Genomic DNA, 23080 nt, shown 5'->3' with positions numbered 1-23080 from the left:
ATAAATAGTTCATTATATTTCAGTATTAGCAACTGTCACATCCTTGGCATGATGCCACAGCAACGTATACATTTAAAACACCCTTTTGGTAATTGCCTATATTAAACAAATGCTAATAAAAGCTGTGGACACAGAATTTAAGAGTGAAACATGATCTTTTCCTAAACTCTACCTGCTGTAGGCTTGTAGTCTCAATGGTGAAGGGATATGTGACAAGGCCGGTGCAAAAAGATAATGTGCTTCGTTAGGCCATTTTTCAGGAATACAACTTTCTCCTCAAGGTCAGGATTCAGATCAGAAGTTTTTGCATGTCTGAAATCTTGACTGTATCCTCCAACAACATCAGTAGATTTAACAAAAAGCCTTTCCTTAAGCCCTGCTTTATTTTGCTTGTTCCCATACAGGTACTCAGAAGCAAAGATTGTCAGGTGTCATCACTTGCCTTGCTCTGTCATCTCAGCTGAGGCCTTTAATACCTCCAGGGCATCAACAGCCCGTCAGTACAGGACAAGGTATTTTCTCCAGGAAATACTGCCTAGGAAATCAGCAGCTGCCATCCAGATTAGTCTTACAGTGAAGATCCATTAGTATCTGGCAATGACAAGAGCAACACCAGCAACACCCGAGATTAGAAAAAGAATGGCTAAAAGACAAAGCATGTAATTTTTTTCTACTCCACCAGTCACTGATGTCACCAGTATATCCAAGTCATAATTTTGTACTACAGAAATTTATGCATGCAATTTTACAGCAGCTAAGTTTATGACTTAAGCAAAACATATTTCATTCAACAACACAAGCCTAGCTCTTTAGAGTTTCATGCAATTATGGACTTGCAACTTGTCTTTCTCTCCTCCCTCTGGAAAACAGGGCTGCTAACAATTGCACAGTGCAAAATAATAATCAATGATAACAGGAGGAAAAAAGGCAAAGCGATAGGTCTGAAACTGCAAAATAAATTAGCAGCAGGGAATGTGCTTTGCATTCTCTGCTTATTCAATTATTGGTATTTAATTGCTAGTTGGGCTGGTCAGAGCTGCCTTGTTCTCATTTCAGAGGAGACAGGACTGTTCCTGGATGGAGATCATTTTGACAAGGTGACTCACTCCTCCTTCAGATCAGATCAGTCCAAGGAAACTCATTTAGACAGTAAGAATCAGTTTAAAAATCTTGCTATAATTCCTCATCATACTCTCTCCGAACAAGGTCCCACACCAAACAAGGTATAAAAACAGTGGGTTTCAGTTTTGCACAGTTTTTCATATGTCATTTTATATAAAAAAATAACAGGCACCATACATTTTTAGTTATCCCTCGGTATGAGAAAGAAATTCAGCAAGAAGTGTTTAGTCTTCTATTATACTGGCCTGGAGAACGGCTAGCGCTGGCCTTCGGCACTGGCTTTCTTGATTTCAGCTCCCAACCACCATGGCATCCTTCCTTACACATTGCAAAGAGCTTGGAGACAATCTAGATCAGAGCCTGGAGGAACAGCGATTGTATCCACCATGATTTATGTTCTTGCAATTGCCTATTAAATGCATGCTCTGGTGAACCTGTCGGAGCCAAAAGCTCTCGCTGAGGTCAGCCTGGTTACACACGGTATCATCGCCACGGTTCCTACCAGATGGGATTTCTTACTCATCTATGACCTGCTGCTTCAGAGTGCTGCCACTGTGCCAGGATCAGTGAGCGATCCCAGCTTTTGGGTGGTGTTCCCAGGGGCACAGAAGAGTCTCCAGCCCAAAGTCTAGCTCATTTTCTACCCTCTGCTCTAGCAGATACACTTCTAAATGAATACTGCTGTGTTTGCTGATCGTTTTATAGTTTGTTTACTTCTTGAGTATGTAATATTGTTAGTGTAATGTTGTTTTTAATTAGTTGGAAGAACTATTGTTTCAGAACGCTGAATACATTTGCTAGCAAGGGGTCTTTATAAATACAAAGAGTATTATTGGTTATGCCTACACAGATGGGTACTGACAGCTGCCAGCAAGCTCTGCCCATGCTCAGAGTTGAGCTGGACCCAAGCCAGCTCCAGTTCAGAAGCCATATTAGTTGCAATAGCACAGTGTTGGGCCCAAAATACCAAGGCCTATCAAAAGCCTCTTGGAAAAAGTAATCTGAAAGTGGAAATGTTTCATTTCTTCAAAAAAATCTCATTTGGTATAAATTACTCGATAAATGTGCCCCACGTTTTCATTATTTCAACTGTACAAAATGGCAGAACACAGCAAGCAACCAGATAAGCCACAAAAAAAGAATAAACTCAACTCTGCCTACAGATGAAGACATCCTACAGTCGGAGACAGGAGGTGTGAGCCCACATATATATGTAAAATGCACATTTGTGTACATCACATTACATAAATATGTACACATCCAGCTCTGACTCCTTTTCTATACCTCCCTGCAGAAAGACATTATCAGGCCAACATGAAGGAACAGCTGGGCTTCTCCCATACCAGTAGGTGAGACAGACAAAGCTGGCACATTAGCACCTTAATCTCATGTTTCAGTAAGACTATTTTAATCATCAGTTGACTGAATCTAGGTATAACCCAAGGATTTAATGTACTGACAAAAGGTTCCCTCAGGCACCAACCTGTGACGACTGCACAAGGGCTGTCCCCCATCATCCTTTCCAGCCACTTCAGGGGCTACCTCCTGATACAGCCTATTGCAGTGGAATGGGAAGGGTAACACGGGAATCAACAATCAAATTAACATGAACTGGTATTTTCTATTACCCTGCCCCATTCTGCACTGGGAAATGAGCCCTTGGCGAGCCTGAACAGCTTGTCACTAGACAGGAGAGACCTTGGATAAGCACGTCCAGCAAGTCCAAGGGGTCAGACGGAGCTGATCGAAGAGCAAAAGGCCACGCTGAGAGCAGTGCTGGCCTCCCAGGTCCTCTGGCAGCACCAGGTTACTCCCATTTTCCCAGAAGGAGGAGGAGGAAACCCAGTGCAGTCCATATTCCCTCCTCTCGGGTCCATCTTGCAGGTTTGCCTACAAATACCCTTTCGACCTGGCTCTCGGAGCGGCTGATCTGAATCTCAGCGCCGGGTGTAGTCTGCAATGAGAAACTAAGCGCCAGACTGGTGCACATGTGTTTTCTTCAGCTCAGAGTTGTAACCTCATCTTGTTTTGCTCTAGAGTACTTTATATCTACAGAAGTGCAGATTATTGTGAATAAATACAGACTAGCATAAACTATCCCAGGCTTGTGTCTACTCATTTCTCTCTCAGTAAGGAAATAACCCACTGCTGGAGTCCAGACCTTCCTGGCAGCTTGGAAGCCATGATAATGCAAATTCTGTCTAAAGGCAAACATCTGGTATCCTCATTATACAGAGCTTACGCTTTTCTACAAAGAGCAGGGAGGCAGAAATATGTCTCCGCATGGGAAGAAACAGCAACTGGGCGCCAACTCGCTCTTTGCAGGTCACCGTATAGACACTTCATGCCAGCACTAATTCTGCAAGAACACACGTTACTCAGTAAGAGCGCGCAGGCATACAGAGCAGAGCGATCGCCGTAAGAGACCCTTGACTTCGGGGAAATAAAGAAAGCAGGTGGAACCCCATTGCTAAACACACTATTGCCCAGAATAAAATACACATCAAGAGGATTAACATGGCGATCTCAGTTCCCTTCTTCCTGCATTTCAAGTATGAATTATGAGGGCACCTTGCATTTCTGAAAAACAGTGGCTGTTATAAGTATCCAGTTCATGGTGCTTACGTCACTTTTGCTGCCAGGGAAACGTTACGCCACTGCGGGCGGTTGTCTGGAACATGTTTTTCCCCCTTTCCTCTGCTGGAATACTAGTATTGTTATTAAATCTGTGGTGTAATATTCCCACAAATCAGAAAGATAAGCAGAGATAGCACAAAGGCGAGTTTCACAAACACATTCTTTAAGAAAAGCAGTATCCTACAAATCCCACAACAAGCACTTACTGGCACTTCCATTAATGTAAATAAAATCTATTGGGTTCTCGGAAAAACAATCACTTCAGTCTCGTTATCAGAGGACAGAATCTGGGTCAACAGATGCATTTTGGATATGCACCAATTCTTAAATGATTTAGTACTCTGATCTGTGGATACAAAAAGCAATTTCCTACATCAGCAGTGCCCTTTGCACAACGTGCAATTTCATCCTACCACCTACACTGTTGTAATCATTAAATGTTATAAAACATCTCTGATAAAAAGAAAAAAGATTCTCATATATGACTATAATGTAAATCAGTGCTTTGGATTATGGTGTGATACTAGTTCAGTTATTTATATGTGTTTCAACTAAAAACATCCAACTGGATTCCAACTATCACAAGATTAATCTCACTAATACTTTATATATACAGATGGTCAGACAAGAAAAATTAGACAAATATGAAAAATTAATATATTCTTCTTGTATAATATAAAATATGATTTGTCTCCTAGAAGATTATAGCTGGAGCTTCTAGTACCAAGAATAACTAGACTAACCAACATGTGCCCTCTGCTTTGCGGGAAGTTTTTCTTTCTGTCCCAGCTCAAAAGTTATCTGAAGACACTAGAGATACATGTTAACAAAGCACCTAAAACAAAAGACTAAACATCAATTTGCTCTTGCCTAGATATACCTTAGTAACTATGCTGAGTTATTTATAGCTGGAGTCTTATTCACCCAACAAGTCCCAAAGAAGGCAGCAGGACAGTGCCATGAATTACAGATTTTAGCTCTGTAATCTGATATTTGAAAAGACATTCTGTGTCCGTATACCCTGGTCACTGAATTTAATTAACATTACACATGCAATAATATTTGCAATGCCAAATGGAGTCTCTTCACTGAGCAAAGGCAGAGCACCTGAGTTTGGGCTCCACCTGGGCCAAGGACTGCTAGGGTTTAAAAATTCATTTGTGTGTTTAAAAACACAAGGAGGTCTGGTCAAAAATGGGTGCCTAAGAGATGTATGCTCTAAAGTTTATCAAGTTAAAGACTTTGATTCTCACAACCTGTGGCAAAATAGTTGATGTACTAGAAAGAAGGACTACGACCAGAGCAACGTTTCTGGCATCATGAGGATCAAAGAGGTCTCAGATAGCCAGAAAAAGCAAAGGATGCTGACATCAAAATATTGGCAGCTTTCATTGTTGCTTTCCTTTCCAAATAAAATGGGCAAAGGACTAGCTTTCCCATCCAAGCTCAATTCTCCAGTGAGCAGCATTCTGTAGCTGTAATTATAATCTTGTATTTGTGTGCACAATAACTAATTTCCTGGGCAAGTTACATTTCAGCTTGAACATGTTGGCATGCAGAGACCAACCTCAATAACAAAAATAGCTGCTGAGTTCAGCAACCTGCAGCTTTTTATAGTTGACCTTGCAGCTCTGCAAGATAGTGGCTCTGGGCCACTTCGCTATTTTAAAGAAGGACATGTGGCTCGGCAAGTCTCACGGGGACAAGACCCAAAAGACTGGTTTCCTAGTTAAGTTCTTTGTTTGTTTTACCTTAGCCAAGCTCATTTCAAAAGTATTCTGGTCCCCTTAATATTCAGCATCCTGCCTCCGTCTGGCAGAGCTAATCTTGCCTGAATATTTTAATTTACTCCTTGGACTTTTCCTTTGCTTGTGCAGTGAATTATGCAGTTGGTGGTATTTGAACTCTCTTCCAGGGCACGCTCTGGCCTCAGTAAGCAATTATCAGTGCAACTCAAGACACTTCAGTTTGACTTTAGTCTCCAACTAGAGAAATGAAATTACACACAGATTGAGACCAATGAATACATGTTAACCAGTTTCATGCCAGTCTGATTCTGTAAGTCTATCTACTTGACTGTACAATTTTGGGTATTCACATTCCCAACTGTCTGTAAATACGTACCGAGGAGGAACATGCAGACTTTGGTACAGTTCCTTCTTGTTTGGGTAGGAAGAAAGTTAAGGAGAACATGTCTTATTTTCTGCTAAAAGTCCGACTGCAGCAGGAGCTGGGTGTCACATGCAGCTATTTGCTGTTGGCTGCTCCACTGCAGATGTGCGAAACTGAAACCCTGCTTTTTCCTTCCATAGGCAGAGACTGGAAAAGAAGAGGCGTCAAACAGGAACCCCGGGGAACAGAACCAGGGTCAACCACGCTCGTGCACTCAGTCATTACATCTCTGCATCATTACAGAAAACTTCAGCACAACCGCAACATTAAAGAAAGATTTACAGGTCCATTGATGGCAAAAAACAAAAAAAAACAAAAAACAAAAAAAACCCCACCCACATCTCCTGCCACATAAATAGAGACGCTAGTCGCTCACATATAACATTCAGGCCACAGTATGCTCATGTTTACAAGAGACCTTGCTCAGTCTGGCCACACGAGAACAAATATACGATAAAGAAACCAAAGAGGGAAAGGAAGAGCATCCTCATTTCCTCGGACAATTAGAGGCGCTGTGAACGACCGCTGAGACCAGCCGCAGGCTCACCGACGAGATTAACTACGGGCACAGTGTACAATGCACGCAGAAGGCTAACCTTGTCAGGAAAAACCACACATCTCCATGTTCTCTTCAAGGATTACCACTGCAAGAGTCACAGCTAGGACTAATATTTATCTAGCGCGCTCTTTGACTCCCAAAGAGGAGCCCGCAGCTGATGGGCACCCGCAAAGGCAAACTCTCTTTGTCCAGCCCCACAATGCCTCGTTTGTCTAACGCTGAATCCCGACTTAATTAAACAGCTCCAGAGACCAGGCGAGTGTCAATATCCACGGGCAAGTGGACGAACAGCCCCATTCACATGTGTGTCACAGCTCGCCGGGTTTCGCTCCAAAAAGCATCTGTCTCAGTCTCATCTGATTCTTACAAACAAGCTCCACTTTGCATTTCTGAATTTAACAAAGATCACACAGCTGCCAACATACTATCAAAGCCTAAAGACCAAATAAACGTTTGGCTTCCCTCCAACCATCCTTGCTGTGGTATTATTACTGACAATAGAGCCAGAGCAGCAAAAGCAGTGAGATGGCAAATTTACACATGTGCCATGTTTTTATACATTGTCTACATTTGCTGCTACACGACTGTAAGCAGAACACTGGGGAGCATCCTCTGGTTGCAAAATCTGACCTATTTTGAGGCTTTATGAAAGCTGTAAAATATTATTAGTGTATAAAGAAAATCTGCAGATAGGCAAAATGATCTAAGAAAAACAATTCAAAGGTGTTTTGCTTATTTTCCCATGTGGCTATTAGAAATAGATCAGAATTCTGTTTTCTCAGGGCTGCATTTTGTGCTTTTTGAAGAAACTGTTTAATATCCATAAAAACTGGAGACCTGACAGGTAAGGTTTCCCTTGGCATAGGCTCATTCTGCTCTCAGACCTGCCTTCCCTAGTCCCAGCAATAGGAGCAGCATGTATATAGCCAACAGGAGAATTTGTATGTGACCTGCGTAAGGCAGCTCTGCTGCATTTTCGGTCCAGTTAATATCCCAACCAGCCTCTCATCAAACACCAACTGCATCTGCAGATAAGAAGCCCTTCCCATGAGACAGTAATATAACTTTTTGATCTCTATCAGATGATTAGGACAGTGAATGGAGATGACTTCTCCTTTACTGCATCTCCCATTTGCCTTTTCTTCCCGTGGAAATTACCAAAGAAAAACGTAGCCAGAAGGCTGCCGGCAGCTCACGAGATGAACCACAACAGAGCCCAGGCCCCGTCCTGAAGAACGTGCGGTAGGAAAGCCCCAGCTCTCGCAAGCCTCCTGACCGGGAGGAACGCGGAGCACGTAGCACCTCGCTGCTCTGCCCATGCTATCCTGAGCAGCTGTGCTTTCCTCCACTTCCCCTCACTTAAATCCAACCTGGATGTGGAGAGCGGGTGAAGACGGGGCACAACAACAGCCTGAGAAGGGAGCAATGTGCTGGCGTTCCCACTTGCAGCCTCCTGGTGCCAAGGTGCAGCAAAGCAGCAAACTGCCCCTGCAATTATTAGGCTCTTGTGACACAGGGCAAGTCACTTGGCACTACCCTGCCGTGTTGCCTCGCTGTAATTCCCATTCCCGCAGTACATGACATATGTTATCTTTCCTGTATCCCATTCCCTCAAACCAAGCCATGACTGGCGTGCTTCCCCTGGGGCTCTGCGACAGAGCGCTTTGCTCTTGTTTGCTGCTGCTCAGACTCCCAGCCCTGTCCTCCCTTCCCCCGCCTTCCTCACTTCTAAATTCCCCATCGATTTAAATTAAGCTTGCCCTAGGCTTGCAAAACATTCCCTCCCCCAAAAAAGAAAAAGAAACAAGCAGGCCACACGTCCTTGCTCCCGAGGCAGGGCTCCCACACGCTTTAAGGTTAACTTTCCTGCACTCTGGGAGAAGCAGCTCTTGCAAAGAAGGGCAAAGAGAGCAAGAACATTTGGGCGTTTTTGGAAATACTTGCTTCCAATGTCCCCTTGCTCCTGAAAATTTTCAGGCTTTGGATTTTTTTTTCTATTTTTTTCTCCTCTCTTTCAAGGCTTCTTTTAATGTATTCTTTCTTCAAAGTTTGTGGTATCTGTGTAATTTTTCAATCGGGGATTAGAGCGGATTAAGCCCTTGCTAGACCGTGTCTCCCAGGGAACATAGGCTTCACATGCATACTTTACACACATCTCCAGTGCAAGGAAAGTGCTCACACCAGTCTCAACAGAGCTGAATAGTGGCTTATTTTATCATAGTATAAAGCCAGGACCTGCCCAATTGTAAATGTAGCTCCTCTCTGGTCCATCCTTCATTCCCCTCATCTTCCTTGTGTTTTTGATGCAACAAGAGCTTCAGGAAGCAATTGCCTTGAAAATGTAAATCGAGTGTTTTTTTTTTTTTTTTTTTTTAAAAACTTCTTTGCATTTCATCTACTAAATTCCTGCAAATTTAACTTGATTCTTTTGTTAAACAATGCAGAAATAGCCAGCAAAGAAAACTTAAAAGGAGAAATTTAGCTTCACTTGTATTCTGTGGCACACTTCCAACACAACCCTGTTGGGTACAACTCAGGCTACCTTCAGCTACCAGAAGTAGGTCATCCGAGCCCATCAGAGTTGCTGGAGGCATCCTCTTGTTGCTAGTGTACCTGGAAGCCTACCCTGCTCCTCCTACATTGCAATGGTTAACCATGATATCTAGACTAAATCTCATGGATGCTCGTCCACAGACATACCCATGTTCTCTGCCATATCCAACCTCCATGAGGATATTCTATATTTCACATCCACTGTCATCATAGTCTTAGTGGAAATTTATTCATTAGGTGCAACTGGTAAGATAAAATGGCAATTGCATATTATTGTCTGTCTGATCCTGCATAGATAAATATACATCATTCCTGGAGAGCTCAAATTTGCTTCACAATTAGGTTCATATGGAAACTTGTATCAGCAAATTAAACAAAATGTTTGCTGAAAGTGACCATAAATAATACTAGACTGGCCAAAATTAATTCCTTAAAACAGTCAGGTATTCATAAAAAGATTTGCAGTCATTCACTTGTAGCAGAAACCATACCAGTATATGACTAGAAAAGAGCAACTTCCTGGAAAACAAGAACTTAATGAGAGTAACAGCACTAGAAGGATTTCATGATTTTGCATCTCTTCCAATCTTCTCTAGAAGTTATCATGAATATTAATCCAAGAACATGATGGCTTTTAATAGCATAGGGAGAAAAAAAATACTAGATCATATGGTTTTTTTGTCTTTTTTTTTTTTTTTTTTTTTAAAGTTGTTCCAGTTCTGGTTATGTTGCCCAGACTTGAATTCCTTTATCATTTGAGATCCTTATTAAGTCACTTGCATGGTATAGATTACAGTTCAATCCTAAAATTCCTCTACATTTATGTTTCTTATGTTTTTTACTTTGATATCCTGCCTGTTTTAATGAAGAACAGGATGTGCAATAGCTTGTTACTTACGGCAGTACTTTGACAAGGAACCTGGATCTTAATAAAAAACAGGAAATAAAATCCTTCATATTAAATCAATTCTTTAAAAAATAAGCATGTGAATGTCATATTTAAGATTAAAGGTATTTCTCTTTCCAGGAAAGGATCATAATAAGGTGGGCATGTGGCTATTTCAGAAACTGCACACATTTGGTAAAGAGCTTATAGAAAACAGTGTCAAATCCCATATTGAACCCAGCTGCTGGTACTTACTTTTTGATGTAAGGCTTACTTCCTGCAGATATACATCAAATTAAATTCTTTACTAAGCTCACAATGGTGTTTTCCCTTTAAGCAGAAAGGCAATACTCACCTGAATGAAATATTATCTCTCTTTAATGGGTTTCTACAGTGAAGCCACATTTTACATTTAAAAAGGTGCAGTGACAGTAGAAACGAAGAGGCAAACTTGCTGTCCATTAAACCAGTTTATTTTCCTCAAAAATAGCATTAATGAAGCCAATTGTGGTTCGTACCACTGAGGGTATATCTGGTGTCCTAAGAGCAATTTTGATAGGACTGTTCCACTTGTGTCACTTGGCCAATAGCCTGTAGGTAGCACCACTGCAGATTTTTAGCATACTGCTCTAAAGAGAAGTGTGGACTGTTGTAATGGCAGCCGCACCTCAAAAATAACAGCAACGCATAACAACATCTAGGCAAAGGAAATGGACAGGTTTATACAGGTGACAGACTCTTCCAGGGTTTGCAAGTTCCAAACCCTGGAAACAATGTTTCTGACCACGAGAAAAAATTCCCATTAGATACAAACCAGCAAGATCCAGATTCTAATTTTGATTCAGTAACATCTGGAAACATCTGTTTGGAGCGGTAATACAGCACCTCCTATCAAAAAAACAAACGACCGAGGCGTAAGGGAGCAGAGTCACCAAAGAGGTGCAATATGTTGTGTATTAGGCTCCCTTACGTTGTCAGTCTCCTTTGCCTTTTGGATGTATTTATGAGTAGATACAGAAACCTTAATAGATGTCAAAGAGTTACAAGATTATTTAAGTGCAAGTTAAAATACAGAGCAGGACTCCTTGATCATCCGTCTTCGATACATTCTCTTCCTGTGGTCCTTGAATTAAGTGACAGCCTATTTGAAGCTCCATGTGTTCAGCTAGAAAGGTCTAGTGGTGATGTGCGAGGACGTAGGTAGGCACGTAAGTGGCACAGCAAGGGGAAGGATCGAGTTCAAGCCAGTCTAAGACAATTTTCTAAAATTCCAAGCAGAGACTGAGTCTAACGGTACAGAGGGCACTGGACAGAGGTCCGAGTAGCTCCATTTTACAGTAGTGCTTGTCTGAACTTCTCTTCAGATGTGGTAATTCTGATGGTTTGCTGGTACTGTGAGCCTTCAATATTACTGTGTAACTGCATTAAAAAAAAAAAAAAAAGTGCTCCCACCAAGAGCCTCCCACATGCTGAAGTATTTTCAAAGTTTAAAAGGCATGTCCATTCTTAAAATACAGTTGATAATCTACAAAAAGGAAACAAAATCCTTTGGTAGATCTCTGCCTAGTAGTTGCTGGGCATTTCTGTTCCTAACAGCTATTGCGTTAAGTGGGCTCTTCCTAAATTCACACTCTGTCTTTGAAACTCTGGAATACTATTTTGAGGGTACTGAACTAATCTTTTTGGAAGAAAGCTACCCCACTGTGAAAATACCTATTTCTGACATTAAGTCTTCATATCTCAACATTACATCAACCCATATTAAAGCTACACATGCAGGAACATTTATTCACAACTGATGTTGTCATTCTGTTAATCCTGCCCTTCAGACAGGGGAAAAATTGCCAAGTATCAAGTTCCTCCTGAAAATACTGGCTCAAATTCCAACACAACTTCAGCTGATGGGAGTGTCCTGCATTTCACAGACCCCATAGGGCTTGCCCACTTCCATGCGTGAAGTCAGCTCCCCACTTCCATGCGTGTAGTCAGCTCCCCACTTCCAGCCCAGCAACTTTTGAACAAGCACCGATTCCATAAGCAACCTTCCCGAACCATTCAGGCCAAGCTTTAAACGATGATATCAGCAGAAGTTGCTCACCAATTGTTTGGTCATTTCTGTCTATCATCGACAAGAAGTCCAATAAGATCAAACCAAAGCCTAAACAAGCATTTTGCAAGTCCCTAGTTACTAGCATTTCTGACAAGCCAAAACAAAGCATAGCACAGTAATGATGATAACTACTGGCTCTGATTTACAGCAAAACTCGGCTAGACAAACTGGATGGACAAATTGGGAAAACACCACATAACCAAAATATATTACTGAGAACTTTCTTCTTCTGCACCCAAGGGTGTCTCCACAGCATTGGAACCCCAGAGTTTGACTGAGTGGCAGTCTCCAAATCTGGAAAACTGCCCTCAGAACTACTGGTATTTGGAAATTACCACAGTTATGCTAGTAACCCTCACTGGAGCCACCCATGGGAGCACAAAGGGCAGACAGGTCATCCCTTATTATGCTTTATTTAACTTGACCACTCCAAGAGCTAACTTTCCAGTAGTGCTGTGCTTTGAGCTGCAGCAGAGACAAATATGAAGCTGGCATAAGGCTGCATATGGGTGCAGGCAGATTTATAAAAGCCTGGGGTCTTTTTGTGGATGAGCAGCTCTTAGTGTAACCCAGCATCTCCTCCTCCCCTCCCTGAGGAAAGTGCTTTGCTCAGCCCGTGGTATGCAATTGCATTTCTATACAATACACAGCCGGGGAGAAGGCTGAGATCTGGCAAAACTGAACATTGGCTTCACTGCACAATTTTCCTGTGTTAGTTTGATTGACAGAGTAGACTTCTCCTGGCCCTATGGGCGTTTGGCTGCTTTTCCTAGAGGATTTCTGATAAGACTTCTCCAGCCACCACTTATCTGCTACAGCCAGCCATCTTCCACCCTAACGGCTACTTGCTCTTGTATACTACTTTCAGTGGACTATCATGGCTTCCACAATGCTAAAAGATGCTTCAGCATTTACATATAAAACACAGAATACATATATTCTGATGCACTCATGCTAGAACAGCAGCCAACGCCTTCCCAAAATGGCACACACGTGGATCCCAATCTTCTGCCTAACTTGGAGTGCACTCTTCCAAGCAAGGCCCCCTTGACGGGAGCTAATCTCCTCCCACGGCTTCCAGATAGGCTGCTTGCCACGCGCACGCCGGGGCAGAGGCAAAACTTGAGGCTCCCCATCGCCCACAGGGGCGCAGACAAAACCCGAAGCTGGAGCCCCACAGGGCAGCATTAGGCACCACGTCGCAGCAGGGGCACGCGTAGCACGCGGGTGCCAGGAGAAGCAGGCCCGGGGGAGGATCTGCTGCGAAATTCACCCCCTCGCCCCCCCAAAACAGAGAGCGGTTTAGAAAAGGATAGGGCCAAACCGAGCACAAAGAGTGGGAGCCCGCGCTAAGCCAGTGACACGCTTCAAAAGAGTGGAGGAGATTAAAAATTTTTTTAAAAGCTTGATTTGACCAAAGCAGTATCAACCGGCTCTGGCAAATCTTACTCCTGTGGCGTTTCGGTATCGCTCTCGTTTCAGCTGTGCGCTCGCAGCCTCGGTGCCTCGCTGCATTCCTGCGCCAGGCGGGCTGGCAGCACCTCGCCGACGGCCCGAGCACAGCGGGACACCCGGGACAGACGGCAACGCCACCGAGCACCGGCGGGGCCCGGCGCTCTCCCGGCGGCTGGCTGGGGTACCCGGCAGGGACGGGGCAGCCCCGGCGACTCGGGCCGTCCCCCCCCCACCAGAGCCCTGCAGAACTAAGTAACCTGATCGGCAACCGCTTCAACTACCCATTTCAACAGACCTCTCGCACAGCGTAGCAGAGAGGAGACAATTTTACTACAGGCCCCCTTCGCAGCAGCCACGCGGCCCCCGTGCCGGCCCAGCCCGGCCACGTCCACCCCCAGCCCACGGTGCCTGGTGGGGCCCCACATGTGAAGCTGCCAAACCCCGGCGCAGACCCACACGTGAGCCTCCAGGCTCCTGCATCATGGGGCTTCGCGGAGATGTTTTTCTTCAGTCGCAATGCGTTCAATATGGGCTTGACATCCTGACATTTCACGCTGAAATAAATCTAGACGTGCGAAGGGGAGCCTTGGACAGAAGAGCTCAGCGCAGAGTCACGCGAAGCGGGGACAGGCACGTAACGCGCAGACAAAACGTAGTGTTTTGTTTTAGGCTACGAAGCACGCACACCAGGTACGACCGCTGCAGGGGTCACCGGACGGCGCTCCGCACGTGGGTGCTCAGGCACCGCAAAAGCCACCTGAAACTCCGGCAGACCTGGAGCCGAGGGACAACGGAGAGCCGAGCCAGCACCTTCTGGACCGAGCACCCGATCCATCGTGCTGCTGACCTGCTCAACAGTCACCACAGGAACCGAAAACAGGACGGGGCCCTGCGGGAACCACGCCAGCGCTCTGTATGAAACCAGAGCGAGGAACAGCGCTGGGAAGGCGACGCCCAAGAAAAGAGGGCATCTCCTCCGGGCCACCTCTCGCAGCTGCTTTGAGCCACCACGAGCGGGTCAGCCTGCTCACTGCGCAGCAAGAGTTGCTGCCCTTTGGCCAGTCTGCCCCATCTGGGACAGTTTTGTCCTCAGAGCACGACGGTGAGAGCGCGCTCATTAAGGTGAGGTGTGGAGAGAAACAGTTTTCTTTTTCCCACAAGACCGTATAAAACTAAAAACGACCAACAAACAAATTCCACCCTTACTGAGGACATAGAAGATTCTACGAAGCCTTCGTACTTCATAAAACAAATGTGAACAACAAAAACTGCAGGTCAGATCAACTGAAACACTTTCCTTGTAATATATGAATACTTTTTAAATCAATTTGAATTTCTATCCAAAAAGTTATTACAAAACCAGAAGAGAATTTTCCTACATCAGCTGTTTTAGAGCAAAGTTCAACTTATTCAAAAGTTCATTCTACCTCTTTTAAAAATAGAGAATTCATTAAGCAAATACCCTAACGACTATTATCTTGGGTCATACTATCTTTTGGGGAAAACACATTCCATGAAATTTTTTCCAGCCAAAGCTAATTATATTTTTCTCCACAACAGCACAATTATTCCCCATCAATCCTAGAAACCTTCTGTTATGTGCAAAAGAACAAAATATAAAGAGAATTATTGCCTCCTTTACCAGAAAGTAAAGCATCCCCTCTTTGGCTGACCAGAAAGTTAGATGAATCAGTAATTTGAAAGCGAAAAGTCCCCTTACCTGTATTACTGCTTCAACACACACCTCTCAGGGTGCTTTGCAACTGCAACAAAAGCAACGTCTAAGTCATCAATAATTTTTTTTGCAGGAGCCAAGAGTGCAAAGCACATGCTTTTAAAGGCCTCAGACTCCTCCCATTCCCAGGGTGCTTTACTAAAAAGTTTGCTAAGCTAGACTTCTTTGTACCATTCTGTGGAAAACAAAAAAAAGATTATTTTATACCATGACATATCTTTTTTCAAAATACAGACCATCTCAGAATCTTCTTTTTCCTCTTTCTGCAAGAGGCCAGATCTATTATGGTGTACCTATTTCTGTTTAAAAGATCTTTTTAGTTGAGGCAGGGACTTCAAATGATCCTGAGTGATTTCCTGTGCATTAGGAAGACTAGTTTGTGACTGTACAATTTGATGAAGATGGAAGTAATGTTAACTTGAGGAAACTTTTTTCCTCTGAAGGAATTTTTGAAATATATATACATTTCATTAAAAATGATCCTTCAAAGTAAAGTGCTGAAAAGAATAGAGCACAGTGTGTGTGAAACAAGGGCTGAAGAATTAGTGCACTGACTTAAATCTGGTCTCCGGATTTCCTGAAGAGGAATAAATCCTTTCACATGATCCAGTTTCCGCATACAGTCATTACCCAAGCCTGGCCCTGATATATTCTAAACTGTGGTAATAAAAATACTTTGTGTTACTTGTTATTGGAGTAACATGCAAAAGTACTCAGGCTTCTTTCAAACAGAGTTCAAACAATACTAAATCAATTACTTTTTTAAAAAACTAAAAGGTAAATTGTGTTTTGAATGCTACCTTTTCTACAAAAGAAAAAAGGATAGAGATATTAGTTAAGAGAATACAGCAGAATTACAAAAAGCATATGATCTGCTTCATTTGTAAAGCATTTGAAGCTCTGCAGATGAAAAGTATTCACTATATTGTATTATACAAGTCATAGCAGGTAACAATGATTACAGACACCCAGAGAATGTATATGAAGCCTCATCTTTGAGGGGGAAAAAAACCCAAAAAACAAAAGTTACTTTCCCAGCCCGCAGCTAGCCAATAATCTCTATTTTCACCAGCAAACATATACGAGTTATCATCAACATATCTTCACTCCAATTTTCCACTGTGTTTCACCATGTTAACTAACAGGAGTAATATCTTCTCCATACAAAAACCATAGGTGATTACGTTAACTCCATTCCTATCTGTCTGCACTTCAGCAACAGTTTTAGTAATAGATGTTTGCATCAGCAAGCCCAGCCATCATCCTAAATGGGCAGACATCATTACGATGTTCTTCTACTGGCTAATCTCACGCAATACCCCAGTCAGAGGCAGAACATATTCAGCATACAAACACCCCCCCACCCCTGTTTGGTGTCTCAAAGCACATGGTCCCCATATTCAACTTTTTGTGGAAAATACTGTGCCTATTTGACTGTCTCCAGGCTCCTGGCACACGAGAGGCAGCATGCTGGACACACACACTGCAGCAAGCCAGACAGACCGCCTGGCACGACGGCACTTCTCTCGGGCAGCCCAGGCACTTGGATACGTTTCCCCACTAGATGGTGCAATGAAATAAAAATAAGGGCTTGAGGCCCGAAACGCCACTGCTCAGCGTCTGGCATCACAGAAAAATCACTTCCAAGTAGTCTTAGCTCTCATTTTAGCTGATAATTATACAATATTGTATGATGTTTATATAATATAATCATTGCTTTATTTTGAAAATCCTGTAATTTAAATGAAATTCTAATACCCCTTTAATTTGAACATTGCAAAGACTTCCCTCACTTGTTTTTCTGTGGAGGTTCCCACACAAACACTTCAGGCCTAAGCTTTCAGCATTAAAAGGTGCTTCTCTTAGCAAAAAACATACAAATTGTTCTTAAAGTAGGCACTGCATTAACACGGCTAGCCGTACATCTAGGAAGGGTTTCCACAGCCCAAACCTGGCACATATGCATGACAAAGCGCAGGGGCGACTCAAGCCAGAAATACCAGAGATGGGCAAAATCTCGCAGCTCTGTTCCTGGCTCATCACTCGCAGCTCCGGCAGCTGCAGGCACAAATGCTCGCTCCTAGGCCCGCCCTAGACAGGGGAGTAAGCTGCCCTGTACAACTGTATACGTGGATGTGTATTTGCTTTATAGTGTATCCCAGTCAGCATCACTGCTTATTAATTGTACCGAAAAGTATTAAAAGAGAAAATTAGGCTCTTTGGCGTCCCTTTGATGAAAGGCAAGGATGCAGTTTATTCCCCTGCTCCCTGCTGCAGCTCGATATGCCGTCCCAGCTGTGCGTGCCTGCGTTGGCAGCTCGGGCCACACGCGAGCACGGAGCCGCCGGAGAGGCACCTTACAAGTCACTTGAGTGCAGCAGAGTTTGCAAGAGGATAACCTGGGGCCCTGGCCCATAGCGAGCACCGCTTTGCCCCCCAGAGCCCACCCAGCTCACTGATGGCATTTTTTTTTTCTTTTTTTAAAGAGTTGTGAAACCACACTTCTCTTAAACCTACGCAATAACACAGCCTGCTCCCTGGCAAACATTAACGCAGCCTGACGTGGTACCCTTACCTTTGGTTACCGGCCATCCTTACCCTAGCTCTCTGTGCTGCTGGTGCACTAATTAACGCACCAGGGCCCTAATTACCTTGGTCACTTCCAAAGGGCCACGGAGCTCCCTTTGAAGCTTACTTTCCTTCTGGCTGATGTTAACGTTTCAGATGCCTCAGCCAAAATCTCATTTGCCACTAGAGGGCACTTCAAACCAAGCTGTCATTTCAAATTTACTACCGTGTATAAACGCACAGGTTTACACAGGCCTAGAAAGTTTCTCTGGCTCCTACTAAGTGTGTACTGTGTATCTAATATAACTTTCCTAATGCAAAGCAAAGATGAGCTTAATTTAAAAGTTTCTTATATTTGGAGAGCCAAGCTGGGTCCAGATCATATCTTGCAAGTTTAGAATAAAGCTGCAATGTAAGACTGCCTGCAAATTATTTTAAACAAACCAAACCACTCTAATCACCAACTGCTCCTTAACAGATTCAGCCTTACTACCAGGGATAAGCAGTCTTCTGCTTCTCTGCTTTTGACTTCTGAAGCAAACAGATTAAAAAGCATGAATCAGAACTGAAAACAGCTTGGAAATAAGTTGAAATAAGTCTTGTGGAAAGAAAAGCCTGGAACTGAAGCGATCAAGTATTACATGGAGCAAGATTAATTAGTTCATGCTTAGATACCTTACCCACTAATTCACTGCAAACTACTCGCTCAGAGCTGCCTTACTTCTGAAGAATTGCAGGTGAACCAGCTTCCCCCCCCCCCCCCCCCCGCCTTGTATTTGTTGTCGTATTTGCCAAGTTCTTTGAAAGCTTCAAGGAAAAGGCATGAAAGTCCTGCCCAAGGAGCGTCACAGTCAAAAGCCAAGGCTTAGCTTGAGGAAAGATTCCTCTCAAAGCCTGACCTTTAACTTCTGACTGTTCTGTCCCACTTTTATGTTTGACATGACGTTTGACTTCTTGTCTCTACGTAAAGAGGCAGCTTGTCAGGAAGACAGCGTGGTAGCTAGACTACTCGCCAGCCCTATCAAAATGGGAGTGCGCAGCTCCCTGCAGTTTATCAACATAAACAGCACTTTCCCAGTAGGATAGAAATGTTAAGTGGACTGCCTCTTCCTTAAGCTCCAAAATAGCTTCTCCTGAAACTGCCTTTCTAAGAGGCTTTTTAAAAGCTCGAGAACCCACTTTAGGGGAACACACTGAAATGAAACTGCTGTGAGCCTGGCTGAGCAGCTGGCAGCCGGTATCACCATTACTCCAACAGGCTTTCTTGTTGTTTATATTTTGTAGGAGACCCGCCACCTTATCTACAGTCTATGCACAGCACTGGGAAATGTTCAGGCATTGCTGCCTTTTAATGCCACAACTTTTGACACTGTATCTTTATACAAAACGTCGAGGCAGAAAAGGAAACCGCTGAAATTGCAGAGAGAATTTGTCTACAGAGTTATGATGCCATAGACCAATCCAAAATGAATCTTATTTTCAGCTTACCTTAGAATAACATACTTGTTTCTCAATGCCGTATCTTTCAGGTGTCAGTGCTGATCACAATGCCGGTAGACAGCAAAAACTGGTGCGAGGCTGTGCTTCCAGGAGCAAACTGGAGAATCCTGCTCCCTAGCAAGGAAAACAACAAGCTGTTAGATTTACAAATATACATAACACGTGTCATAGTTTCACAGTAACGCATGGACAGTTTTATCTACATAAATACCTTATATGTTCTGTGAATCTGATTTCATTTTTAAACACTCAGTCAACATAAAACACTACCAAAATTCCTATCATTTCAGGTTATTAAAATGTAAATAACTTCTTAAAATCCAGTTTGTGTTTTGCCACATGCTTTGTAGTTGCAGTTTGTAATTCCAAAATGAGACTGGTCATTTCTATTTGCTGGCCTTCAACCTCAGCAAAACTGGGCTGAGCAAATGAATAATCAAGCCTGCAGAAGAACAGTTAATTGCAAATGAAAATTCAAACTTTTCATGGCTCAGTTTATTTGGTTTGTCATTTGAAGGAAATCTGCTCATTGTATTGCCAATGCACAAATTGATTGTCGCTTTCTGGGAAGACCTAGCTTCGATAGCTATATGACTACATGAGGGTCTATTTTCAGTTGTTGTTTTAAAAGCAGTTAAATGTCAATATTTGTAGAGAAAAGCTTGCAAATATGAATCATAAATACTCAAAACCTGGAAACAAGTTGTGAGATATAAATGCTTATTGCTTTCAAAATCCTGTGATTTTTTTTGAGGGCTGACTCACAATTTCTGAATGCTTTGGGTTGGCAATGCTGAATGCACCACAGAATTTCTAGCTACAGAGCAAGTGGTCCCAGATCCAGCTACTATGGATATGTAGGACATGATCAAACTTGGCAACAAAGTTCCTTAAGAATATCTAAATGATTGTTCAGTATCAAACTTATAGGATCTAGGCTTCTGAATACTGCTTAAAATAATATCATTGAGTAGAGGATTTATATCCACATTAGGTTCTACAAAACCTGCTGCCTACTCACATACCTTTTGTCAAAGTCAAAAAGAGTTCAAGCCTACCCTTTCTGCCAGCTCCCCTTTAAGTAAGGGGGGCCTGATCACAAGTAAGAAGCAGTGAGAGAACCACAGGCAAGGAGATGACAGGGTGCTTAATTTGATAAGGCTTCATTGTAATACATGGCTGCATTTTGTGGCAGAAAAATCTAACTTGAAGTCCAAATTCCATGTTTCCAGTGTAATAGCAAGAAAATTAATTTCGTATTTTTTTTAAAAACCAGTTTGCAACTTGAAGGCTATTGAGAAACGATAACAAAGACAGAATGCCCAGCTTTAATATCACTTTGGGTTTTTTTGAAAAAAAGCCCTTATAGAAAAAATATTAGCCATCTTCCCTAAAATTTCAACAGGACTAACTTCAGAACCTATGAAAACTGACAGGAGTTCCTTCACCAACTTCCCTTCTTTCTTTCCTATTTGCCCACAGCAGAGAGTTGAGAATAGAGCCAGGGAGAATTTGGGACTGTTCGGGCAGTTCCCAACCACTGCTTTTCCCAGCCAGGAGCGCTGGGCACAGGAAAGCTGTGCAGCAGGCATGCAGGTAGGGAAGCCACAAAGGAAGCAACTCCTTAGGAAAGAGCATGTGAAATTCCTGCAGAAAACATCTCCAGCATCTACTGACAACCAGGGGATTCACATTTCTTCTCCATGCAAAAGAGACTCCAAGATTAGGGTGGGGTTATTCATTAGCAAGGCTGTCGTTACATAACCCAACACCCTAAAGGTTTTGCATTTCAACTATAGATGCTTGGGCAGCGAGCGGAGACAGGTGCCCTCACGCCAGTGAGTTGTGAACTTCTGAACGGGACTTGAGCTAGGAGAGATGCCGCAGCTGCTTGCCAGTACTAGTATGTACACAACAGGCCTTGCTTCAGCTTCATCCCATGCAGTCTCTATCAAAGATACTGAAAACGCACTGCGCAGTCCTTCAGAGACTGGGCTAGCCTTACAAAAGTCTCGATGACAGTAAAAGACACTTAGGACTAACAAAAATTACATTGCACACATTTAAGACGTTGTAACACACTGGCTTCTAGGCCAAAGGCCACAAGCCAGTTGTCAAGCATGCAGGAAATTGTAGTTCTAGGGGAGACCGCAAGCCAGTCTCTGCTCAGTTAGGTCTGTCCAACTCTGTATGAAATCAGCCTAGCAAGTGACAGGATTTGGGCCTAAATGCTTGTATTGCCTTTTTGACCATGGCATTTAATGAAGGTTTCTGGAGAGGGCCAGCTCCCACCCTTTATTCTCTTTACTTCTGCAATGTTACACTTATGCTGGGGACTTGTTTTATTCCCAAATCTATCTTGCAGCCCAAAGCAGTATGATGGTAGTTAACCACTGTATTTTTTCAAACTCTATATCAGGTAATTGCAACATGATATGCTTCTGCTTTCTTCAGTTCAGAGGATGTGCTTCTGAAGAGTTGGTAAATTGTATATAGACATTCATTTAAAACTCTGCAGGCTGCAATTTTACTTCTGGGAGCAAGAAGAAAGCAATACATTTGGGAAATCTGATGCAGCTCACTGACTGTTTCTTGCTTTGGGCTGTACCTAAGGGCACAGTCTTGCCTGAATAAACACTAGGGCGATTCCCATTCCCATTCCCAGGAGATCTGCAGCACTGGGTATGCGTGCCCAAATTACAGCAGATTTTTTGGTGAAGCCTTATAAAAAAATTCTGATATCAATCTGGATAAACCTCCAAGGTTCTTACCAAGTCACACACGTTAGCTTTCTGCCAGAAATTGGTTCCTCCATGCATGAGTTTCTTCCCTACTTACTGTAATTATACTGTACCATTTGGATGGATTAGTGCAATACTTAGATGCTTCAATTAAATTCAGGAAAATATTGTATCAGACACTGTATAAACAACTGGTCAGACAGAGTTTACTAGATGTGCAAAGATGTCTAGATGCCACTGATCTACTTGGTCAGTGACCTACCTAACCGTAGGACACACATTCCTGTGATTCATCTAAGTATAACAACATGTATTTTCTACTATTAAGTCTCATCCACTTCTATTATTTCAGTTCTTGGGGTCAGCCAAGAAGAATTGGATAACATTCCTGTCTCATCCACAGTAGACTCTTTCAATTTTTGTTTATTAAAAAGCCAGGCTGATACTTGAGGAACCCTAGCCATGTTTCCACCACACACACTGGTGGCCATGATCTTCCTCTAAGACCTTTAGGTCACACCCTAATCCCTATTCAGCTAAATTTACTGCCTTCAAAGGAAGCAGGTTTTTGAAGCTAACCATTTCCTATAACCTCAAAAGAAGGGGAATAAGATGAGATGGACAATCTAAAATTTTAATCCAAGTTTAAACCAGACATCATTTGTAGCTCAAAACTGCCTAGCCAACTACTGTCTTTAATTTCTGTTGGTTGTGGTTGATTCTGGGAGAGATAATATCAAGACTGTCTCCAGAAAATTACCAGATTAGTTTGGAAGATCCAGAATCACAGAACAGTTAGGACTGGAATGGACCTCTGGAGATCATCTGGTCCAAGCCCTGATTTTAGTGCACAGAAAAATCCCAGATGGTCAGGAGGTTTGTTAATAAGCATCCAAATTTGTTCTTCATCCATAATTAGAGAAGACTGAATGTGCCATTGATTGAATACTCTGCAAAGGATAAACTGTTTAAACTGATTAAAAAAATACTGAGATCTCCTTGTTATGGTTATTTAAGCTGATCATTTAAGTCACTAATTCCT

General features: G+C 42.9%; 1 long non-coding RNA gene across 1 annotated transcript in view; it reads right to left on the bottom strand.

Moving 5' to 3' along the window:
• The window catches only part of LOC112984390 (uncharacterized), a 591798-nt gene that overhangs the window by 467504 nt on the left and 101214 nt on the right, over positions 1–23080 (bottom strand). Inside the window, exon 5 of the long non-coding RNA XR_010391380.1 lies at positions 19286–19411. This is a non-coding gene — a long non-coding RNA (uncharacterized LOC112984390). The remainder of the gene's footprint in view (positions 1–19285; positions 19412–23080) is intronic.

The sequence above is a fragment of the Dromaius novaehollandiae genome, chromosome 13 (genome assembly GCF_036370855.1).
Source record: "Dromaius novaehollandiae isolate bDroNov1 chromosome 13, bDroNov1.hap1, whole genome shotgun sequence".
Classification (NCBI taxonomy): Eukaryota; Metazoa; Chordata; class Aves; order Casuariiformes; family Dromaiidae; genus Dromaius; species Dromaius novaehollandiae.
The sequence above is the reverse complement of the archived record's forward strand: the minus strand, read 5'-3'. Positions and strand labels throughout refer to the sequence as shown.